An 18,906-nucleotide genomic window follows, 5' to 3' on the forward strand; every position below is an offset into this window, starting at 1 on the left:
TTTTTGAACGTTGACAGCCATCTGTGTGGATTCCTTTCACTCTCCACTAATGAGCTGTGGGTTGAGGAGACCCAATCTACACAGGCCCGTCCCTGGGGCCCCGTGCAGCTGCCGGGCACACACACTCGTGCGCACGCACATACACACATATACACACACACACACACACACAAACACCCCCACCTCTCTCCCTCACACACAAACAAACACACAAACACATGCAGCCACCAGCATCCCTCTATGTTTGAAAGCACACTTTGGCTAACTAAGATCTGAAGTCGCACAACTTCACATGGAGTATATGTTTTCTTGCACCACACACATCCTTGTGTGCCAACTAGAGAGCGTCAAAAGTGCCAACAGCAGAGAAAAAGAAAAATGTGTCCAAACAAAAATACGAATGCTGCACATGATGCTACCACTGTTTTTGTTGTTGTTGTTGTTGTTGTTTTTACAGAGATGTGAGATAAATTATTTAATTGTGTACCTTCTGTCTATGTGTGTCTTGGTCCTGGTATGTGATTGTGGGCATGTGCTCTCATATTTCTGAGCAGTAATGATGTGAGAGAGAGAGCGAGAGAGAGAGAGAGCGAGAGAGAGAGAGAGAGAGAGAGAGAGAGAGACAAACAGACTTCATGTGCAAAAAGGGAGACAGTGCGAGAATATGCTATTAAGTCAAAGTTTGCACGGCTATTCACGCCCCCCCCCCTCACATTCCCGTACCTGTGAACGTTGTGACAATGTGCGGAAATCTATTTGATCCCTATCGCGCGCACAAAAGCAGATGAGCTGGAATGCCACTGATACAGTGTGTGAATAGGAAATGACAGGAAGAGCCTAATCAATGTCCTCCAGGACTGGCAACCGGCTTGCCTTTGTTTCTTTTTGTAAATACAAGCCTCTTTAACATCACAATATAAGCCATTATCTCGCCTGGCAAGGTAAATTTTGGGGGGAGCCGCACAAAAACATACATTTTTCCCCCTCAGCTTGGAGCAGATCAGTCGGGCGAGATCTAAAGTCATGCAAATGTTACTGTAGAAAAATACTGGCAAAACTCATTTTAATTATTCCATATCAGCACATTTGCATGGAATGGATTTTTTTAAGAAGGGAAGAGTTTATGATCAGTGGAGCTTGGGCACGGGGGCTGTTTAGGAATTCACAGCATTTTGATCTAATCACAAAATCAAAATATTCATGAAACACAATGATATCTCCCTGAAGCAGGCGGCTAGCCATTAATTTTCAAATTCAGGTAATTTATTAACACTTATCAGAGGCTGAAAAAGCCTTGCTCTGTGTTTGTAAAGTGGCTGAGAGGGAGAGAGGAGTTCGAGAAAACTGATTCCAGATGATTTATAACGGTGTGCTCGGTGCATTTTCAACCAGGTATTCAATTAGAATGTATGTCCAATTTTCTATTCTAGATCTACAGTTAAAAACTCTATTAAAGCACCATTTTCCTTAGCATACATATCTATTATCAGCATTCATGGCAAATTTGATAACTCTGGCTCTGTCATTGTGCTCTTTTAATGCTCATTGGTGTCTTTCTGTCATTAATTGAAAGACGTTTGACTAGTCTACACACAAGATGCTGCTTGGACATATTTTTCTTGCCTGTGAACACTTCCCTTTAGTATTCGTTCCGATGAATAAAGCCATCACCAACTAAATCAAATCACAACTGCAACCAAAAACACTGCAACTACTGCAAGGGACCATTCCCTGAGCCCTGCCTCCCTCAGTTAGGCCAGTGAAGCTTTCTATCCTCACATGGCACATTCAGTATGCAGTTTACAATAATGGTGGCAGGTTTACCACTCTAAGCACTTATTCATTGCCTAAACAATGGCTCCTTGATTTTAGACAGAGGCAGACAAAGCTCCCCATTTCTACAGCCGCTGGTGACCTTCGATTTCGCCGGCTGAATTGACAACCGTAAGATTTTATCAGCTCCAGCTAGCTCGTTAACGTTAGCGCCATGAACTGGTTGAACTTCTAAATGTTTCCAGCTGACATACAATGACGTTTTGTGACTTCATGACACACTATGACTTTTTAGGGATACTATACTACTTAATGACACCAATAGGACATACTATACTATGACATTTTGTATCACATTTTTTTAATTCCGGACACGTTTTTAAATCTTTCAACATTACAAGAAGTTAAGCTAGCTTAACGTAGATGGTGCACTAGCTAGCCGATCATGCTAACAGTTGCAGCTAACATTAGAGCAGACAACCAAACTTCTTTTTATTGTGTTTTTGTTTTTAAAAAGGTGATTCTAAAATAGGAAACCACCCTCTAAACTCTTGCTGAGTACTTAATAATACCCCAAGCTATGATTGGACAATCGCTGCTTGGGGGAGGGGTTTAGCAAACAGTCAATTGTCATAATAAGATATTATTGTTTTTCTCGTGATAGTTGCTGTTGTCAGCATCAGTACAGCTAAAGTCACTGTTCTGTTCATTACCAATTATCTTTTATATTTCTTTTAAGATTACAGTCATTAATATACAATTCCGTACATGAGCATCGACAAAGCATCCATTCATGTGGTGGAGACCTCAGATTTCCTACTGTACAAGTGAAAGATATATCCAATAAGGTGAAATGTTGAGCAACAGCTTTAGATAGAACAGACTGTCAACTCGGGCCATCTGTGTGTATGTGAATCCATCTGGGTGCATGTCTCCTGAGGGAGTCATCTTCTCTCAACTGTAGCTTATATCAAGTGTTCAACGCTTCTTGCTCTACTTTAAATCCACGGAGCATCTTTCTTTTTTTTCAAACAGGTAAAGGGAGCGAATATCAATAAGCATGGTCATTAATATGCACTTTGATGCTGCATCTATTATGGGAATATGCTAATAAAGACAAAATAATACATAAATAAAAAAAACATTTGATTAAGTTATTGTGAATCATATCTTCCCAGAAATAGAAAAAGCCCATCTTTACATGTTCAGAATGAATATGGAGATTCTCATTGCATCATTGGAAAATCATCAAGGGGATTGTGTGGGCGTTGCTCCTTAATCATTTTACTCCACTGTGCCAAGATTATATCTCATCCCAACCATTGTATATTTAGTCATCGCCAGGAAACAGCCAGTGACACATCTTCCCACTGTTCCACAGACAAAGTGGGCTGGGGAAAAGGATGATCCAAGGACAGGGTTAAAAAAAACAGAAGGCCTGGATCTCTTTGTCTCCCGGTAATATTGCCGAGTGGATTCAAACAGCCCCCTGAAGCTGAGCTGAGCCGAGCCCCGAGCTGTGATGGCGACGTGATAACAACCAGATAGATCAATACAAGTGTTGTAAAGGTTAAATGATGTTATGTTGTTTGTTGTTATTGGACATGGCATGTCACACTACATGATACTGACACCTTTTTCTGCCCTTCCTCTTTCCCTGCTCCAGGTTGGGTTGAGGCCGAGGCCCCGCGGTGATCCCAAGAAGAGGGTCAAGTGTTGAAGCATTTGCCCACTCAGCCAGTGAACCGTCGCTCGCCATGGCGATTTATCCTAGCTGCAGCTTAAAGGTGCAATAAATACAATTTTAACTGCCTCACAATCAAAATGACATAAATCTGTAAAGCTTTTTGGGCTTGTTTGGTCCATGTGAATGAATCAAAACTAGTCATATGCTTAGGAACAAAACTCCTCCCACCTATACCCCTGTTTGCTTTAAATAGCTAGCTTCAGTGCATGTGTTTACATGTGCCAGTGTATCCAACTCTGAAATCATCAGAAGATCAACACAGTTTGTAGATTCTGAACCACAAAATGATTTCGTGACAATAGCATTCAACGAAACAAAAACACAAATAAATCAAAATTAATTTTTTTGTGTGTGTTCTAGATGCTAACATGTAATTTAGGACAGTAAAGATTTGGTTAAAACCATTAGGTGTAGAATTTGAAAAAAAGGAAAGGTAGCTAAACAGACAATGTGCTACACCTTGAAACGAATGGGCTGACTGATACCAATTTGAACCGGGGTGGTCTCATTTTACTACAAACAAAATTGACTTGGGATTGATTTAAAGCACCTTACAATCATATACATTTTACTCACAGTGGCTTCGGGTTAAGATTTGGGTAAAATGTTGCGACTATGATTTGTGCATGGTTCCTCAGATTGCGCATTCCGTCCCACCAGCTAGCTAATTGCGTTCACCCGCTGCTCCAGCTGTACATCACTCACTGATTAGCTGGCCACAATGAGAACCGGCAGCTCTGACTGCAGCGGACCAGGATCAAGTAGCGCAGGGTCAAAGTTCACCGACTAAACTATTTATTTAAAGGCCCTGCACACCCACTCAGGTGTTTTCAATTCGGGCTGATTAGAGCTCGCTCCGCTCGTGGTGAACTCGGATGGAGCTATAATGGGAGTTTGATGAGGTCACCAAAATATATACACTTAAAAAGAATGATAAAGGTGTAACCTGCCCCACCCCAAGTTGCAACAAGAACTAAAAGGAGAATCAGGGAGATGTCAATCAAGCATAGTGTGTGCACCTCCACACAGTCATGAGAGGAAGACTAATCAGCTAAAATAAGAGTGGGTGTACCAAGGGCGGGAAATCTAAAATACATTTGTCCTCTTACTTGTAGTGCTATTTATCATCCAGATTGTTCCGGTGAGAGATGCCTAGTTTAAATATCGGCCGTAAAGAAGTCTGTCTTTTCTCCATTCTAATGGGACAGTATGGCACTCGACTTGTGGTGCTCAAAGCGCACAAAAAAATATATTTTATATAAAAATTCCAAAAACACCAAAAACAATCTAGATTGATAAATAGCACTGCAGGTAAGAGGGAAAATATGTGTTTTTGATTTTAGGGTGAACTGTCCCTTCAAGCTGTTTTCAGATTTTAACTCAACATCTGCAGCAACAGGTCAGGACTAGGTTCAGAGTTACCCTTTCACATAGTTAGCACACAACAGGAGATTGTCCGTGTCAGACGCATTCTCATACTAGAAATACTCTGAGTGGTTTAGGTTCGTAATTAGGTCATAAATAATCTCTCATAAATACATAAATAGATAAATAGTCTCTTGCCGTTTTTTGAATTTGTCTGATGAATTCGGCGTTGGCTCTTAAAGACAACACTTCCCCAATCTCGTTGTTTCTCCAGTTAGACATTTTCATTGCTGTCTTTGTGTAAATTAACTCTCTTCTTCAACTTCGGATGTTTGTTTCCTCTCCCGGTTTCGCTCGCTGTGAATTGTCTTGACAATGAGCGGCTCTACTCAGACATGGGCTCAGTTGGACATTACATAGACTTCGCACTAGGGAGCTGGCAGATTAAAGTGTCGGGACATTTGCGTTACTCAGACACCAGTGTTCAGGGTTCCAGTGCATGTGTGAAAGGCTCGTGCGTCCTTGTTCCTCTCAACTAAAATGTTACCTCGACATCCAGATAGTTGCGCTAAAGCAAGGTTTGGAGATATCTGCCATCATCAACATTCAACTTCCTAATGATGTTGAACCCCCCCCCCCAAACTCTGATGCTCTGGTCTCCATCAACTCCTGAGATGCTTACAGCTGTTGAACTACAGTTTACAAGTATGATCCTCTGATTACAAATGCTAAATTATGTCGCACACATTTGCATTTCTTGCAAGTCTTTGCTCTCAGAATTGATGACCTGGACCTGAAGCATTTCATTCACCTACTGTACCACGTGTTTACCCTTAATACCGTAGAGGACTATGGCTCACATTACCAGTCGCATTAGCACACCCAGCAATTAGCAGCTTAGTCTTTACTTGGCTGCATGTTGACGACTCCGACTCTTGTTTCTGAGGTGCGCGACGTGGCAGTCCTGGAGGATTATCAGTGCTCCAAATTACATAACTGAACTAATGAGATACACACTCGCACAGTTTCAACCCCTATTCCCACCGGGTGCCTCGCTGGCGGAGTGAAATATTCCTCGGCTCCCTGCGGACTCCCCTGCACATCCCCGCCTGTCTGGGGAGAGGAGAGCAGAGGAGGCTGGCGAGCACGGGGAGGATAAACGTAGAGAGGAAATAAATGGAGACGTATCGGCACCAGAAAGGTCTGACTGACATGTAGCTAATATGCTGTAATTGTTCAGCGAGTGGATTGGAGCTGCTCTCTCCACAGTGAACCGAGGTGAAAGTGACTTCTTAGGCTAACAGTTTGTTCCATTGCCGGTTGCTGATGCCTCATTAAATAAAGGCTAAATCAGGCTCGACTTGCAGTGTGTATGTTGGGGGTGTATTTCAACAAACCGTATTGCAGGGTTGCTATAATAGTTGCCCGTGGACAGGGACCCTGAATATTATTCCTACCAATTCAATACTGCACAGCGTGATTGTTGACTTTGTGATAGGAGTGAAACTGAGACCAAACAAGCACTTTGGGATGGAATAGCACTTAAAAACCGCTGGTTTCCTCCGCACTCTCACGCAGTGCAGAAAATTGAGGTCACGCTGTCATTTGTATTCATGGTAATATGGCACCGCAAATAACAGTCGGGTTTGTTTAAAGTTCCGCGCTCCAGATGTGTGTTTATGCTTCTCAGCCTGGCACCCAATTCATTTTTTTGCGCCGGCGACTGCCCCGCTCTTAAATACCACAACCTATTGATTTATGCCAGATAAGATGAACAAAGCTAACGTATTGTTTTGGTGCTATTTCTCCCCTGAGTGGGCCTCGGGCGACGTCGGTTCAAACACGAGCCCTTGCTAGTCACACAGAGTACGTGAGAGATTGGTCACGCTTGTACCTGTTGTCTGAGTTATTACTCGTTGTGTTTACTCCGTGTGACGCTGCCATCAAGGGAGACTCAAACACGAGGACTTCACGCGACTGCGTTTCATCAAGAAGCGAGAGCAGCGGAGATTTACAGGGGACACATATCTTCGAATGCCCAAACCCAAGTCCGAAAAGTACACATTTGCCTTAAAAGCTAGTAGTCCCTGTAGTGCATTCAATCTTCACCACGCTGATGAGGCGCTAAATGGACCTAAATATGCTCCAGTACAACAATGAGGAATTAAAGTCCATCCTAGTAAAAAGAGGAGACAACCTAACTGGAGGGGACAGATTCACTGCATTGTTTATCATGTTACAAAGAGCTTATCCCTTAATTACGGCATGGTAATTCCCTTATGGATGTCAACTGTGCCCCCCCCTCTCTCACCATCCAAATTAAAATCTACGCGGGCTTCTTTATCATTCTAACTACTGTATATTACCTCTAGTGCTAATAATGAGGCTTTTAAAAGACACTTACCTCAAAAAGCTAATTGTTTTTGTTTGATTTTGGTGACACTTTATCAAGACGGGCTGTTAATTAATAGCAATTATACATTAACTATTAAAGGAGGCACCTTATTAATTAATGGCCTCAGATGCAATTAAATTACAGATGCACACACCAATTTAGCAACCAACTTTCCTTAATCCTGCGTAATTTCAAAGGGATTTCAGAAAGGGGGGGGAGAAGCAATTCTATTATTATGGCTGCAGTAGGTGTTAATTAAGAAGTAACTAGCGGGTGCATCTAATATGGATGCTGTGTGTGGGTTTGTGGGGTGATGGGTATATTTATGCAACAGAAACAACGTGGGAATTCACCCCACAAACCGAGGCCACATTTCTGCTCGGATAGCGAGCAATTTCCACAGACAGAGCCGCATGTGTTCGCTTGTGCTTGTGCTTCACTTGCATGCTTCTATCTGCACCATCCCTCCCCTGCTTTATTCCGTATGCGCCTCTTAAATCTGTATCTTTTAGGTTCGAGCTTCCGTCTTGCTACAAGAAACAAGAAGCAGAGTCCTCATGCTGTCGCTGATCCTCCTCGCTCACGGTCGAACGCCTTCTTTGTGTGTTTCTTACCTTTGCGTTGAGGTGCTGGATTTTTCTTTCAAACATCCAAGGTTATAAATCGCACAAGGGAACCATTTGTAGCATTATATTTGCTTCGTGTACTCCACCACATGTAAATGTTTCTTTTCAACAATTTGCTTCATGATCCATTCATTCTAAAGATGGCTGCGGTGATACACAAGGTTTGTGTCTCCGGCTTTCTTTAGATTGGTCTATGACCCTGCTGTGGAAAATTCTCTCTGAATAGATTTATTTTTTTTTTCTCCACTTTAAGCCGGTGTAAGTATACAAACTCCTGCTACAGTCGGCTGAAGTCAGAGAAACAAAAGGGCAGCTCATGGGACCAGGATGGACGTTCACCATCTCCTGGTATGTTTACAGAAGATGCAATGCAGCTCATGAGGGAATATCCAAGTCAACAAGCACGCTGTCTGATTATGTTAATGGAAAATCCAATTATGCACTTGTGGCATAACGCTCGAGAAGGAAACTAGGCTTGTTGCCCATGGGGGTCCTCCGGAAGTGGGACCGGTGGTACGTTTCGTTTGCAAAACGGTGGGATCAATAGTCGTGCATGCTCAGGAGACACACAGTAATTACCTCGACGTCTAAGTTTGTTGCATCAATGTCAATTAAACTATTAGCAATGGTCAGAGAGTTTGGGAATCCTCATTTATTTCAGCAAAATCTGCTCCACAATATAACAGAGAGCAGTTTAGAGCTGAAACAATTAGTTGAAAAATCAATTAGACAATCAACAGAAAATTAATTCGCATTAATTAGTTGCTGAAGTCATTTTTTGACAAACAAAAATTCACTGATTTCATTTTGTAAATGTGAATGTGGTTAGTTGCTGCCCTGCAACTGTTACAAACGCGTACAAGTGAGACTCTGATTGGACAGGAACACACAAGTTATGATTTATCATTATGGTCTGGAGTATGTCGTGATTTGCATTAGAAATATGCACACGCAGCTCGGGCAGTCGTGATCCGTGTGATTCAGACGTTGGCTGTTTACGCCGGCGTACATGAAACGTCCTCCAAAGCACCCAACTGTCTCTGTCCGCGCTAATTAATGTTTACCAAACTTGAAAGCCTGTATAGGCTACACTGGGAAACCACAATTACAAATGTGCCTTCAACAACAATTTGTTTCTTGGTTGACAGAGAACATTAAAAGTGTGACTCCAATGAGCGTATACAAAGCTAACAAACACTTGTATTAAAAACTATTTCAAGCCCATTTTGATCCCTCAAGACATCCTATCAGTAACAAGTCCCTGATCGGAGAAGAAACTGCACAACGCAGTCAAACCAGCAATTAGTGCAAATTAGCAGACATTTTCATAAAAAAATGTCTTTGCTTAGAAAATGGCTGCTTTGTAGTTCAAAAAAAAAATCCCACTTTGGCCTTAGAGTTGGAGTGTTTCCAGCAAATGCTTAAATCCTAAAATAAGTACTGCAATCTTCTGGCACAGACACACTGTAATGCTTTAAAAACAATTTAGCAACTGTCATCGCTGTAATTACAGTAACTAATTACCATCCTCAGCAAACAAATAGCTTAACATAATACGCAGGCCCAATCAATTTTGAAGAAATGCAAATTCCGAAAGCAAAAAAATAAAGAATAAAAAGGACATTTTGGCAAACCTGAAAGAATTACAAGGAAATAACACTTTGTTTTATCCGCACATAATTCCCAGGGAATATCATATCATAAATATTTGCATTCAGTTCTTATCAGGACATTTGCATTTGCTTCTTATCAGTCGGCAAGCCAGGCACTGGCAGATAGGGAGAGCTGCCTCTGCGCCATACACACATTTCTAATGAGTCACGTCGCAGGCTGATATCATATTTTGGCTAGAACTTTATCACCAAAACGAGGAGGTCATTTTCTCCTGGAGTTGGCTCATCTTGGAACTGTCTTTGAGTTTGTCTTTTTTTTTTCTTCCTCTGATGTGATTCAACTGAGATTCATTTTTTAAAAGCCCACAAAAAGGATTATTTTCCTCTCCTCCCCCAACCGCAACAGCCCCATATCAGTGGCACGTATGCTTGCAATGATTATCATTCTGTCATAAAATATTTCAGTTTTATCAGAGTATTATTTTATTTGCCACAGCATCCCTCGGAACAGAGACTCTGGGGAAGGGAGGAAGAAACACACACACACACACACACACACACACACACACACACACACACACACACACACACACACACAGCTCATCTGCATGAACAGCAGTGGATGACAGGCAGGAGGCTCTGCTTCCACCATCTCATTTTGGTAGACATGTGCAACAGTTTCCAGGGGGAAAAAATTAAAGTAATTGTTTGATAACATTTTCAAAAAGGTATTCCACAATAACAATTTCATGGTGCATTGCAGAGTATAATTATAAATCAGCCGTTTTTTTCTGTTTCTTGGACAGCCAGGGAACACTGGGGGTCAAGTAAAGTATCCTAGTCAAATTCTCCTCTCATTAGTGCAATCGCTTCTCTCTGCTAATTATTTCCTCCCTCTCTCTCCCCCTCTCTCTCTCTCTCTCTCTCTGGATTATCCCGAGCAACATGCAGCATCGGGGCCCCAATGATGATTTCATACATTTATATGTTTTGCATTAATTACAGCGCAACGTGAAAAAATGTTAAACATCCTTTTGATGTAATGCAATCGCTCGTATGTCAAGAATGCACTCATATGCATGCTCTGCTTTTTTTTTTTTGTTTCATACAATTGGGCAGTTGACTTCCAGTTTGAGTTTTGTGTGCAATTAAAAGGCAAAATGCATTTTCTTGCCCACAGTGAGAAGGTGGGGGGGAGGGAGGGAGAGAGGGGGTCGTGGAATAATTGAGAAAACTCTCAAAAACACAGAGTAATCATTGCAATGCGCTGTAAGGAATGGATGTGACACATAAATGATTTGCTCTCCCGAGTAATTCACATGTAAATCCAAAACAGAAGAGAAAAAAGAAGCCTGTGAAATGACAGGGGCGACGTGATTAAAGGGACGGACAACAACAGCGGCTTCCCCCCGAAACAAACCGGGAGGACGATTGTAAGGAGTGTGACAAAACTAAAACAGAGTCATCCCTCTTCCTCTCATCTCTCTTTGACTGTCTCTCTCTCTCTCTCCTTTCTGGAGAGGATAAGCTGTAAAGGAAAGGAGAGAGGGCATGTATTCATCTGCAGCCCTGCCTTCTGGAGGTGGGTCTCTGAGCCCTTTTTCCCTCAGTCTTCATTATGGCTGCGTGCCTGCTGCAGCTTGGAGGAGGGCAGCTGGATCACCTTAAGGATTCTCCTTAAATCTTATCTGAGGCTTTGTTTAAACAGAGAAGGGGAGACATTCCACTGGGCCCATGCTCTGAAGATCTATCAAGCGGCATTCACACAATCAGCAGCCTCTTCTTTTTCCCAAGCAGCAGAATAAATGAGGAGATTTGGATCCCTAATAGCACATGGCATGCTATGAGTATAGTTTTTCTGTGTCGAATAACGGTGCAGAAATGTGCACCGGTGCATCGTTTCCAACAAATACGTGTCTGTAAATTTGGAGAGACATATTTTGAGTTACTTTCTCTCTCTCTCTCTCTCTCTCTGTTAACAGCAGCACATGCTGTGGCAAACTGTGCCGCTATTAACACCCCATTAACATATTTCATGACCCAATGTGTGGTGTTACAAAAAATCTAAGCTCGCCGTCGTGTAGCCCCTGAATGGTTTTTCTTCGTGGCTAGCGGTGCAGAGCATGTGGACATTATTGCTGACAGCGTCTCTTCCGGAGCTGGTGCTTCGGAGGGCCCCGGCCTCATGGCACACACACACACACACAGTCTGAAGTCTGCGTGGCCGGCGGCGGCGGCCTCCAATCCCTCCCTTCAAAGCCTGACGGACTGAGTCCAGGGCTGTTAACTAGCTGTAAACACCATGATCGACTGTCGTATGCTCCGCTCTGGCCCACGCTGAGCAGAGACATTAGCCGTTTGTCCAGCCAGTGAACTCTGAAGTCTCTTTGTCTTTGTCGCTGTTACAGCAACCATCAGCCTTCTGTGAGTTGTACCCCACACCCTCTCTGTCAAACACTTTAACATCAACATTTCATTTTTATCCTATCAGACATTTGTGTGAAATTGGCATATGAATATTTGAGTTACTGAGGTCACACTGACCATGACCTTTGACCGGTGATATCTGATCCGTTCATCCTTAAATCCAGGTGGACGTTTGTGCCAAATTTGAAATTCACAGGCGGATGGACAGAGATGGACAACCGAAAACATAATGAGGCCAGGCATGAAAACCCTTATTGTAGGACGACTTATGCTGTACCATATTGAAACATGTAAACCTTTTTACATTTTGTTTGTCAGATTATAGACTTTAAAAAACTCATTGATGCTTGAAAAATATCTAAAACTATGGGCAATGTATCCTAGCTTCACACGACACGGCAACTGGTTATAATGTAATTAGATAAGATGGACAGATGCAAGATTCTTATATAGATTATATGGATTAATACAGGACTTTTTATCCTACCCCCTTTCTTATTTTGTTAGTCTCTAAAAAAGTCATGAAAACACAACTTTGTGTGTGTCCTTGTGGATGTATTGTGCATGTGTCTATAGATACATGCACAGCACAGTATGTAGATGCACATGTACATTCTAAATGATCTAACACTTATTTAAAAGAACATGTTGTGCAACCAGTTTAGGGCTCTGTTGGTGTGGGGCATAAAAAGTTCCAACACATTACGTTGTATGCAGTACAGACATTATAATTCATTTTTATTATGACTATATAATAACTGAAAACTAAAGAGCATAGTGCAATTTATGGTTCCTAAAAATCTACAGCAACACTTCAAATTTTTCCACAGACATTGTATGTTTAATCATTTGAGCATTATACTATATTATTTACATTATCATATATTAATATTCTATTATGATGAGCCTAATGTGTTCCGTGTTGCACCCAATAAAGTGTTATGATATGAGCATCATGAATAATTTGCCCTTTTAAAATGAGTTTCCTTTTAGTCCCAGCATGTGAATTAACTTCTGTGAGAAACAGTTAAGCACATATTTGTATTTTGACATCATCATATTCATACAACACTTATATATATTTTGAAGAATAATGAGTCATAAGTGGATTTTACTAAATTAATGTTTACATTTGGTATATATGATTTGTATATGTTTCAATTTCTGGTTTGAGTTGAATCATGTAGCATAGCATCGTGTTAATAGCATCGTGTTAATAGCATTGTGTTAATAGGAATAGACTGTTGAGTCAGTAATGGAGTGGTCTAGCTGGGTCTGGACTTGTGAGTACACTGGTGTAATTGTAGCTGTGCCTACGCGAGCAGAATCTGAATTGTAAGTCGCTTTGGATAACTGCTAAATGACTGTAATGTAATAAAAAAAAGCAGGTTGAGTTGCTATATAAATACTGTGAAATTATCAAAACGACAGAAATCCACAGGCCATATTCAGAAACTTTAAACCTTTAAAACAAGGTTGTTATGTCTCAGCTATATAGTCAGCAGCAGAAGTGCCGCTAAACTCGGTGCAGTTGACACACACAGTGGGTCCCCGGTTGCAGTGACGCTCTGAGGACTGCGACTGCGCAGATGTGACCAATCAGAGCAGACTGGGAGTTTTCCAGAGGTGGGCTTAAAGAGACAGGCGCTAAAACGGAGCGTTTCAGACAGAGGGTGAATACATGTATATTCAGAAGGACAGTATGAGAAAAATAACGTGTTTTTTTTGAGCAGCAAAGCATGTAAACATGTTCTAGTAGAAACCCCAAATTCAAGTATGAACCTGAAAATGAGCATGACATGTCCCCTTTAAATAGAAAACAAGTCAAAACTAAGACAATCCAAGCAGACTAAGTGGCCTCGGAAGTTACCACTACACCTTCCATGATTCTCTGCGCTGTAACAAATCCGCAAACATTGATGGATGATACCCTGCCGAATCACGGTCAACTCAAAACAGGGGACCACTCTCCCGAAAGGGAAACAGAACAGCTCGAGAACGGTTCTGGGAACAGTTCTGTACTGCCATGTGAAAGTGATTTACAGTGGGCCATGAATGCACACAACAATGCAGGTAGCAGCGATGGATGCCTGCAGTCTTATCTTCCATTCTGGCGCTATATTTACATGGGTTTTCAACATTTGTGCAGTCTGTGGTGTCATTATCTTTCAAACTGCTCGCTGAGCAGCGTTACTGGAGCCCGGCCCCGCAGCCGTGGCTGGGCCCTGCCTGGTACATGTGGGGTCGGCGCATTAGAGGCCAAGTTACCAGCCTCTCTCAGAGGGGGGGCCACTGTCCACGCCGACTTTTACAACTGGTGAGCTGCCATCAAACCAAAGTGCTGCTAATCGCAAACTCATGAACAGCTAAAGGCCTCGCAAATGAGCGCAGAGATGGTGTTGTGCTGTTTGCAGAGCACGGCAGCCGGGTGCCCGTCCAAATCAAGAGGAATTTGGGGCCAGTCTTTGTCTGAGGATCTCAGTTTGGCCGGCAGTTCGGCCCCAGCAGGGACCGGGATCTAGAGGATTTGAGTAGAGCTTCGGCAGCTTTTGGAAATAAGCTTGTTGGGGAGTCGGTGCTGTACTGTACAGTGGTGGATCACAGTGAATGGAGGGGAAGTTTAGAGGGAGCTCAGCCACGGAATAGATAATATATGTAGCTGTTTTATCAGCATTAGTTACTTCATGTATGACACCTTGATAAGATCAATATATTACAGCATTCCTTGTTTGTCCTGAAGACTTAAATCTGAACTCACACTTACTTGAGTAAGGTGGAAATACCACTAAAAGTACTTTTACAAGAAAAAGTCAGTTTTACTAAGGTACAAATACAGAGGTATCATCAGCAAAATTGACTTGAGGGAAGAAAAATTGTCCACGTGAGTGCAAAATAACATTATGTAAGTGTAGCCAATGTTTGATTTTATCATATAGTTACTGGTACTTAAAGAACTCAGGGATATCTGTTCAGGGTCTGGTAGTTGTTTTTCTACCAGTATGAAATTAAAGGAAACTTACACAAGACTTAAATTGAACAAAGTGCTGACAGTGAGTGCCAAAAATGCCTTTATTAATCATAAATCAGTATTTCCTTTGTATGAACAGTGAATTAAATAGAGGAAACAGAATGCTCCACCAAAACAATGTCTTTGTGTCAAACCTGTGAGTTGGACTGAAAACACAAAGCCGTCATGAGCAGAATTTGATTGTTTGATTCGATTATTCTTATCCGTACAATTTTAAGAGCTGCTCTTATGTTTTGTTGGTAAATTCTTCAACACCAAAGTAACATGTAACTACAGCTGTCAAATATATATATATAATATAAAATGTACAATATTTGCCCCTGCAATGTGGTGGAGTAGCAATCTGCTAGCCCATCGGCTATCGGTCTGACGGCGGATAAGCCTCCGGGGGCAAGGGGCTATATTTCTTTGTAGTCAGCAGATAACCGGGCCAAGACTTTATTGTCCGTGCGCCGCTCGTTGTTTACTGTCCGATCAGCAACTTGAGAAGCGAGACTGCAGCTGGAGTTGAGAGACGACGTGCACGAACAAGTTGCCAGTTTACGAGCCCAATTTAAACCAACAGAATGTGAAATCGTCATCGGGCAATAGCTGATGGGTTCCCAGATTGCATTTTCGGCCAATGTGTTCTCTTCACCTGCACTCAACCAAAGCTTGCTCCAACGTGATTGGTCAATACGAATCAGGCTACAAATGGAAACCAGAACGCTTCCAATGCAAACAGCTTGTCCTGTTGCCTTATATAGAGATTAGTGGAGTAGTGGTACAAAGTAACATTAAATCAAAATACTTAAGCAAACTATAAGTACCTCAAGATTGTACGTAAGTACTTGAGCAAATGCACCAGTTTTAGTTTGAACCAGTCGTGACAAACATTTAGAAATCCTTCCCTCTCAACACACATTGTTTCATGTTTCAGATCGGTCGTACTTCTCAGCAAGACTCACGCGCCGCACTCACTGAAGTGCTGTGCTTTGATAATGCAAGGCCACCCTCCACTATGACAGAGCCATCAACGCTTTCCGTAACCCTTTTACCCAGACGTCGCCCACACACACGCGCGCACACACACACACACACACACACACGTGCGCAGTGAAAATTGACTGTTTGGCGCGGGGGGAAATAGCATATGATGGAAGACAGGGACGCTGCTGGGTGGAGTCAGGCTGATTAAGTGATTGTGACCATTCTGTAGCTGAAATGCTTTGTGCAATCCTGCAGATAACATCATCCTTGGGCTTTATCTTTGTTCTTGAACTTATTTTAAACAGTCCCCTCTGCTCTCTCTTCATTACATACTGTCCCCTCCTTTTGGCATCCAGTTTCATTACTGGCGACTTATCTCATACATCCTTCCTTTCTGTCACTCTGTTTATTGTGTGGCAGGGATTCTGAAGATTAGCCGTTCCCACGTACCTCTTAGCGCTACTGTATAATGAAGACTCGATGCACCAAATCAGCACAGGCCTGTGTGCTGCGCTGGGAAGGAGCTAAATATTTATTTATAGTTGGAGTAAATTAATTAGACTATCTAAAGACAGATAGCAGAGAAAGGCTGCGCGTTTAATTTGAAATGGCATATCTGCAATGCATTCTTTTTTTTTCACTCTATAATCCCACAGCGAGTATACGCTGTCTGCTCGTATGATATTACCATTCGGAGCAGATTATTTGCATATAGGTTGCAAAGTATGAAAAGGCCTTCTGATGTTATTTTGATTGATGAAGAAAAGTGTGCATTGAATCAAGCGATACGGAGTCGTCCTATTAGAACAAGACCCGGGCTGCCTGCCTGGGATTTAAGGCACATGGCTGAATACTATTTACTGCATAGAAATCAAGGCCTCATCACACTCATAACTGCTGTGCACATAAGTCATGCATTGTGCTGATATATATGAGGATTGCTCCCGAATGGCCCCTTTATGACACCATGAATGCTCCATTAGAGGGACATTTAAACGTATCACTGAATGCATCCCGAGTATCACGGCGAGGAGAAGAACAAGTGGAATTGCGACGTGATGGAACTGAAGCTGTTGTGGAGCTGTCGCAAGACCCCCGTCTTGTTGGCAGCACGCTCGCTGTTTACTGTCCCTCTATCCCACTTCTTTTAAGATATCTTTGATATGATGTGAAATGAGAATGAGCATGTTTCGTGCAAACATTTAGCACATTTCACTTACATTTAGCAAAGTGCTTTGTCGAAAATAAAAAAGAAACACAATTCAGTAACCAGAATGATAATAAATGGTTAAATAACAGGACACGACAAATGTAAGAATTAAGGGGGCTCGAACACAGTTTTGAACAGGTTGATTGTAAGATGGGATTTAAAAGTGACAGTGAGGGGTAAACTGTTCTAAGCAGTCTCCTGGAAATGATTATATTTATATACAACTGTGTAATAGCACATATAAATGTAATGCCACCGCGATAAAGTTTTCTGTTGACATATTGAGAAAATGTTGTAAATGAACTTATCCGGAAAGCTGCAAAAATGTTAATACTGAACATATTTCATTGAAATGTTCACTGAAAACGTATTTCATTTGTTTCCCGCCAAAATGAGAATCTACTATTATTTAACTTTTGGAGGTGCTCACACAGTCTTGGTTTAGGTTAGGGAAAGATCCGGGTTTGGTTTATTACACACCATATTTATTCAACCTATCCTCATGCAACAGTTTGTATATCGTACGAAAAGTGAATCCTCATTTTTCGTATGTTTTCCTACAAAAGCCTGCAACACGTGTCAATTTCCGCTCGTTACATGCATAGAGTCTTTTCAAAATGAACTTCAGTCTTAAGAGGAAACTCAGTTAGGTTTAGGCGACAAACCTACTTAGTTAAGTTTAAGAATAGATCGTGAAATACTTAGTTAGGTTTACTCAACAAAACCACTTGGTCTAGCAAAGAATCGTTTGGGTTAAAATAACCACGGAAGTTCCGCAAATAATTACTAAAGTTACGTGACAGAAACATCAACGTTGACTTCTCGTTTCACATGGGGAAGGCGCAGCGGTCTCCTGGCTGAAAGATTGCTGGTTGTTGGACCCATCAACCACATCTCCCTCCCCTTTATGACAGGTGTTATAACATTAACATGTAACTTTTCTTTAGATATCATAGGAATAGTTGCATGACAATACGTTGCCTTGTGTACGGCATAAATACAGCGCATCATTCACTTAAAAAGACAAACACTGTCTCTGAACATGATTGTGATAGAACATTTTAGTGTGCTACTACATTTCTACTGTGATTTAGTTTATGTGCCTTACTCACTAACAACACTATATGTGACATATGATTGTGTACTGGGGAGAGTGGTAACAGGACCATATGGGTTATCTCTGCCTTTACTTTGATAAGGGGAAGTAACCAAATGGGGGTTGCAGTTTAACCAGAGGATGTTTAGGTGTGAAGATTTAATCAAAGGTAACAAAGACACATGTCTTTGTGTGACAAGGCTCAGAAGAGGAAGGGGATGACTGGAGGGTGACAATGGGGAGCTTGAAACTGCTGATCACTTGTTGTAATGTAAATAACTGATGTTCCCCCCCTGCTGTGTGCTGAGATGGTTAAGAGCAGGAGACAAACTGAACTCTTGGCTCATCCTCTGCGGACTGTGTTGCAGTCAGTATGACGGTGAAGCCTTCTCTGCGCAGAGAATAAATACTTGAAAGACAAACTTCTTTCCTCAATGTTTCAGTATTCAGTATTATAGGACTCACTCGGTACTATTGAATAGTTTTTTCCACCACAACATGCAGGCAGCAATTATGTTTGTCACCAAAATGTAATTAGGAAATATGTGAATGTCAATTTCTTAGAGACAGGTTTGTGTTTGGTCAACCTGGAACTTTTGCTTCTACTTATTTTACTTTAAGTATTTTCATCTCAGCAGCGTATTTTTCATAGCATTT

This window comes from Anarrhichthys ocellatus, unplaced genomic scaffold, assembly GCF_004355925.1.
Source record: "Anarrhichthys ocellatus isolate YVR2014 unplaced genomic scaffold, GSC_Weel_1.0 scaffold81, whole genome shotgun sequence".
Taxonomy (NCBI): Eukaryota; Metazoa; Chordata; class Actinopteri; order Perciformes; family Anarhichadidae; genus Anarrhichthys; species Anarrhichthys ocellatus.